At 43.5% G+C, this 6,501-nt stretch overlaps 1 pseudogene; it reads right to left on the bottom strand.

The window, feature by feature from the left end:
• Positions 1-3,554: 3,554 nt before the first annotated feature.
• LOC118972322 (zinc transporter SLC39A7 pseudogene) lies at positions 3,555-6,382 on the bottom strand (annotated as a pseudogene).
• Positions 6,383-6,501: the final 119 nt, after the last annotated feature.

The raw sequence follows: 6,501 nt of genomic DNA, 5'->3' as shown, positions 1-6,501 counted from the left end.
TCATAGCATAAATGACAGTAGTGGTTTAAGTGGAATTGTATTATCATAAAGGTATCAACCTTATTTGAACTGATTTATTTTTGTCTTCCATTAAATTACAATAAAAATCTGAATAGAATTTTAGAAGAGCTTGAAAGCTGATTCCTAATTTTTATAAAGACACAAGTATCCAAGGTAAAGAAGATGTGGTACACATACACAATGGAATATTATTCAGCCATAAAAAGAAAAGAAATCCTATCATTTGCAACAACATGGATGGAGCTAGAGGGTATTATGCTCAGTGAAATAAGGCAGGTGGAGAAAGACAAGTACCAAATGACTTCACTCATTTGTGAAGTGTAACAACAAAAGTGAATGAACAAAATAACAGCAGCCTCACAGACTCCAAGAATGGAGTAGTGGTTACCAAAGGGGAAGGGTTGGGAGGATAGATGGGGAAGGAGAAGTGAATTAAGGGGCACTATAATTCACAATCACAATATAGGTAGATCACAGGAACGGCAGCGCAGCAGGGAGAAGACAATGACTCCATAGCATTTTACTACTCTGATAGACAGTGACTGCAGTGGGGGAGTGAGGACTTGAAAATATGGGTGATTGTTGAAACTACAATGTTGTTCATGTGAAACTTTCGTAAGATTGTCTATCAATGATACTTTAATTTAAAAAAAAGAAGGAAAAAAAAAGACATATCCAAGAATAGGTAAGATACTGCTGAGGAGAAATTTAGGGTGGGATGCCTTGACCCACTGTATTAATTTAAAAAATGTAGTTTCTGTTCAGGGATTGACAGACTCACCAAAGAAGCACAATAGTGTAGAAAAGACTCACGTATTTACAAAAAGCTTGATAGAGGATAGAGGTGGTGGTGTTGATATTAAGAAAAGGACAAGTGGCATGGAGACAAGTGGTTATGCATGTGGAAAAAATGAAATTGGATCCATGAAGTATTCAATACACAAAAGTGAATTCCCAGGGGTTAAAGTTAAGTGAAAGGCAAAACTTGAAAGAAAGGAAGCAAGGAAGCAAGCTTCAGGAGAATACCTTCAGGGACTAGGGATAAGGAAGAGTTCCTTCAGCAAGATGGAAAGAGAGTGCTAACCACAAATGAAAACATTTGTTAAATCTGACTACATACTAAATTAAAAATGTTTCAAGTATCCATTTGTGGAGTGTAACAACAAAGAAAAACTGAAAGAAAACAGCAGCAGACTCACAGACTCCAAGAAGGAACTAGTGGTTACCAAAGGGGAGGGGTGGGGGAGGGCAGGTGGGGAGGCGGGGGAGAAGGGGATTGTGGGGTATTATGATTGGTACACATGGTGTGTGTGGGGTCACTGGAAAGACAGTGTAGCTCAGAGAAGACAAGTAGTGACTCTGTGGCATCTTACTACACTGATGGACAGTGACTGCATTGGGGTGGGGGGGACTTGATAATATGGGTGAATGTAGTAACCACAATGTTGTTCATGTGAAACCTTCATAAGAGTGTATACAAATGATACCTTAATAAAAAAAGTTTGAGATATTAAAAGATACCTCATAGTAAAAAGGCAAGTTACAAACTGGGAGAAGATATTTGCAACAATATTACTATAACTGAGAAAAGATTAGTGTTTAGAATATATTGTTTTAAAAATATCACAAATAAGAAAAAGACATTCCAATGGAAAGATGGACAAAACAGCATTTCACAGAAGAACCTATCATATAAAAAGATGCTCATCCTCTTTAATAATCTGGGAAATGCAAATTAAGATCACAATACACCAATTTACATGTACTAGACTATTCCAAATTAGGCAGTCTTGTAATACAGAGTGTTATTGAAGATGGGGGTTAACCAGAACTCTCATATTCTGCTTGCAGGAGTGGAAATTGGTGTAAACACTTTGGAAAGGCAATTTTGTTATTATTGAATAAAATTAAAGATGTGCAAACCTTATGACCCAGCATTTCCACTCCAAACACTTGCACGTATATGTACCAAGAGACATATAAAATATTCATAGCAATATTCTTCCTATTGGCAAAAAACTGGAAGTACTCTAAATGTCTGTCAACCAGGGTAATGGATAAGTAGACTGTAATGGACTGAAAGTGGAATATTATGCAGAAAGAAATAGAATTAAGTACAGCTGCAGACAATAAATTAAATGAAACTTTGAAATATAAAACTGAGTGAAAAAAACAAATTGGAGAAAATCATGCACATTATAAGCTCATTTGTAAAAAGCTGAAAAAAAAAAAGCAAAACTCAACAATGTCCTGTTTTAGGGAAGCATACATTTATAAAGCTATTTTTAAAGTGAGGAATATTCAGGAAAGTAGTTCCCTCTGGAGGTGAGGATGGAGGATGAGATAGGGAAAGAGCAGGGAGGTAAATTATTAAAAAGTATTGGTAGTGCTCCAACTTTAAGTGGAGTGTGTTCAGAGGTATTTAAAAACTTGTAACATATTTTATTTTGGTATTTTACAAATATAACACAGTAGGGGGGGAAATTCCTAGCAATATGGTTAGGTCATTGACAAAATAACTTAATAGCTGGGATGCAAAAACACAACGGAGTGATATTTCCAAGGTGTTAGAGGAAAAGAACTTTGAAACTAGAATTTTATCTCTAGGTATACTGTCATTTAAACACTACAGTAAAATAAATATTTATTCAAGGCCTCAGAAATGTTGCCACATAAAGACCTTCTGTGAAACTACTCCTAAACTATACAGCGAGAAGAGAACTGAAGCCAAGAGAAAGCAATGCAATATGAGGAGTAAAGGTGAATAAATTACTCAATAAATTTTATTATTGTCTAAAATTATGATCTCTCCCCCAACCCCGAAAATAAAAAACCTCACCAAAACATTATTCTAGAACTAAAACTGTAAGTGCTCTTACTCAGGAATCAGAGAAATCCAAAAAAAAAAAGAACAATTAGATAATATTTATATCCATAATAATAGGAAACTCAAGGTAATTCAAAGTGCCAGTAAGGATGTGGTAGAAAAAGGATTTTCCGCAAATTGCTGCTGGAGGTTTAAGTTGTGTGCTTTTCCCCAGGAAGGCCTTTTGGCTGTACTTGTAAAATTAAGTGTATCTATGTCCTATGACTCAGCAATTTTATGCCTGGGTGTATAAATCATCCCACATCCTCCACCCCTGACCCCTACCCTGAAAATATCAAAATGACCTCTCACACAGATCCCTAAGGGTATATGTTTGAGGAAATTTATTTCAACCTGTATGTGTAGTTGGTGCTGGAGACGAACTGTATGCCTATCTAATAAGGACACGGATGAGAAAAATGTGTCATTTAATGGAAAAATGTGCAGTGGTCAGAAACCTGGATTTACTGGATTTACATTCAGCGATATGGTTGGATCTTAAAAAATATATCTAGTGAGAAAAGTGAAAAACAAAATATCTATATCATTTTTAAACAGAATTTTTGTAAATTCAAAACATTTATTCTTAAAAGAACAATACATTTTTCAAGACCATTCAATCATGTATTCAGTAAGTTTTTTTAATTATTATGTGAGGCATCGCTCTTGACACACAATACAGCAGCAAAGAAAACAAAATTCTGATTTTTAGGGAACTTACATTCTACTAGAAGAAGACAGATAATAATGAAAAATAAATGAGGAGCGCAACATGGAGATGGTTGATGAAGGGATTTGCTGTTTATAAAGGACAGCCATGGAAGTCCTCTCTGATAAGGTGACCTTTGAGCTGAGGCCTGCTTTAGGAGGAAGAGCAAGACTTTAGATCTGTGGAAGAAGAGAATTCTAGGCAAGAGAATAGCAGGTGCAAAGGTCCTGAGGTGGGAGTGTGTTTGCGATGTTTTGGAAACATTAGGGAAGCCTGTGTGTGGTGCTGAGGTTGGAAGAGAACCAAGAGAGGGAGGGTCCTCGAGGCCAAGGAAGGAGGTGTTCCCAGCAGGAAGGAGTGATAGGCTGTGCCCAGTTCTGCTGTAGTTAGACAAGACGAGCGTGGAGGTTGGAATAAATCTGGTGGGGATACTTCAGTTCAGCGATGGGGTTGGAAACCTCGCTGGAGAGGGCTCTAGAAGGACCAGGAGAAGCGGATAGAGCAGGTAGAGGCAGCACTTCTTTTTTTATGGATGGAATATCTGTGGACCTTATTTCCACTCACCACCCCTTCCCCCTTGATTCAAACAGTGATATAAAATAGCAACAAACAAAAAAATTAGGCCATGAGATTAGCAACTCTCCCCCCACCCACAATCACTTCCAAACCAAGACATACAGTTGCTGTTTAATTGATGTTCATCTTCTATTCTTTCTGCTTCCCCCTCTGTCCAGGGACCTGGTCCTCCCTGAAACCCCCACCAACAGATGGCAGAGGGAGGCAGACCTTAGATTAGCCCGTATATGGTAGCTTGGTCCTCTCAGAACAGGTGAGTGGCCATCACCTCTCGCTTCCAGCCTTCTTCGTGGCCCACTCAGACCCCAAATTCAACAGCCTGATCTCCCTGGCCTCTCATTCTCACCTCAGCAGCCCCTGTAAGATGGCCCAAACCCCATGGCCCTCATGCCAAAGCCACCACTTCCCTAGGTTACAACTCCTTTGCAGGTGTTCCTGGTAAGGGCCCCTAACCTCCAGAACCCTTGACCTGGAGGGGTTGGTGGCTAGAGGTTTGGCACAGCATAGGGACGGTTAACCCCAGTTCTCACTCAAGGTGGTCAATCAGCATCATCAGGACAATCCGTGCCAGCAGCCCCTGCACCTCCAGAAGTGAGAAGTGACTGCGATGGTGACGCCTCCCTCAGTAACGCAGGCAACGCAGACACCAGACATCACGGCTCCATAGAGAAAGCCGCAGGCAGTGAATAGCAGAACCAGCCTGGAGGGGCACCACCTACTCCTGACTGCCTGCTGCCCCTCCTTGAGTTATGAGGGCACAGGCGGGATGAAGACGGCAAAGTCCCCCACTTCATGGGGCTCATGTTGCAGGACAGTCACTGCGGTCAGGAGTGCCAACCCCTGATCCCCTTGACACGAAGCACCAGGGCCAGACCATCTGTGAGGTTGTGTGCCGGGTCAGCAGCCAGGTTCAGATCCCCTCAGACATGCAGCTTTGAACGGCTTCTTCCTCTCCGGGATTCTGCTGTCTCCCGCCCACCTCCAGGCCCCGTGCTCCCTCCGCTGCTCTCCCAGTGCATCCTCACCCATCACCCGCTTCCTTCTCTCTCTTCTCTGACCTCTGCTTCTCCTTTGAAGGCTGCTGCTGTTTTCCGTGTCCGTGACTTCCACGTGGGACCACGAAGTGTCCACGTCCTCCTGTGATGTGTCTCATGAATTTCTCCGCCACCAAGGAGGACATGGTTCCATTAAGCACCCATGGCCCCCCATGGAGCTCCAGAGGGTGGTGGCAACGAGGTTTCAGGGCAGGAGGGTTGAGGTGCAGGAAGGCATCTACAAGGAGCCCACCCAAGGCAAACCCAAGAGGGATCTGGGACAGAGAGCAGCGCCGGGGAACTTGGGAGCCCTGTGTGTAAGGAAGAGGATGAAAAATGGAGCCGTGCAGATAGTACCGTGGCCCCAGGGCACAGGCCCAGGGAGCGACTGTGTCCAGGTCCTGCTTAATGCCCGCAGCCCCAGACCCCCATCATCTCCATGGCTGTGCTCGTGGTTGTGGTCGTGTCCTCTGTGGTGGAGGCTGTCGCGGCAGTGGCCAGCATGGCAATCCTCATGTGGATGAGGAGCGTGGCCATGGGCCTTGGTGGAAAGCTGCTCCTGAGTGCCTGTGGCTGTGGCCGTGGAAGGCCCTGTGCAGGTCACCGTGACCCCTGTGTCTGGCCAGCAGCCCCAGTGCTGTCCGGGCCAGTGATCCCATGGCCACTGAAAGGGGCCCCAGGCTTCTGGCCACAGAGCTGAGCAGAGGACAGAGAGAGTGACTCCCCCTGGCTTTCAGCTCTCTGCTGGGGGCAGGGGTTGTCTGCGTTACTCCACTCGTGCCCTGTCATGTCTAGGGGCCACTCCTCGGTCCCATGCTGTCCCCACCTACATTGCTCACAAGGCTTTCCCTGAAAGGCACTTTTGAAGAATTTTTCCATCAAGGAAAGCAGAGAGGTGGCACAGGGGCTCAAGAGGTCTGTGTGGTCAACGAAAAGGTTTGTTTTTGATATGAGATGAATTAAATAAATTAAAGGGAGTGTCTGGTGGAGAAGAAAAGTAGGATGGGGATTGAGGGTGAAGTGGAAAACATAAAATAAGAGGGGTCTCTGTATGATCCAAGATGACAGGGTGGCATGTGAAGAGAATGGTGGAACTCTCCCTGCTGGGGGCCCCGCAGGATGGAGAAGCAAACAAACGGAGCAGAACAAAACAAACATTAATTCTCTTCTCTCCTGTTCTTTATGAGGAGCAAAGGCCCCATTCAGATCTTCCTTTCAAGGTTATGAACATTCAGATGTCAACTTTTAAAGAATCTCTTTGGCTCCCATGTGCCTGTCAAGGCAAGAACTGGAAA

This window comes from Manis javanica, chromosome 4 (genome assembly GCF_040802235.1).
Source record: "Manis javanica isolate MJ-LG chromosome 4, MJ_LKY, whole genome shotgun sequence".
Taxonomy (NCBI): domain Eukaryota; kingdom Metazoa; phylum Chordata; class Mammalia; order Pholidota; family Manidae; genus Manis; species Manis javanica.
The sequence above is the reverse complement of the archived record's forward strand: the minus strand, read 5'-3'. Positions and strand labels throughout refer to the sequence as shown.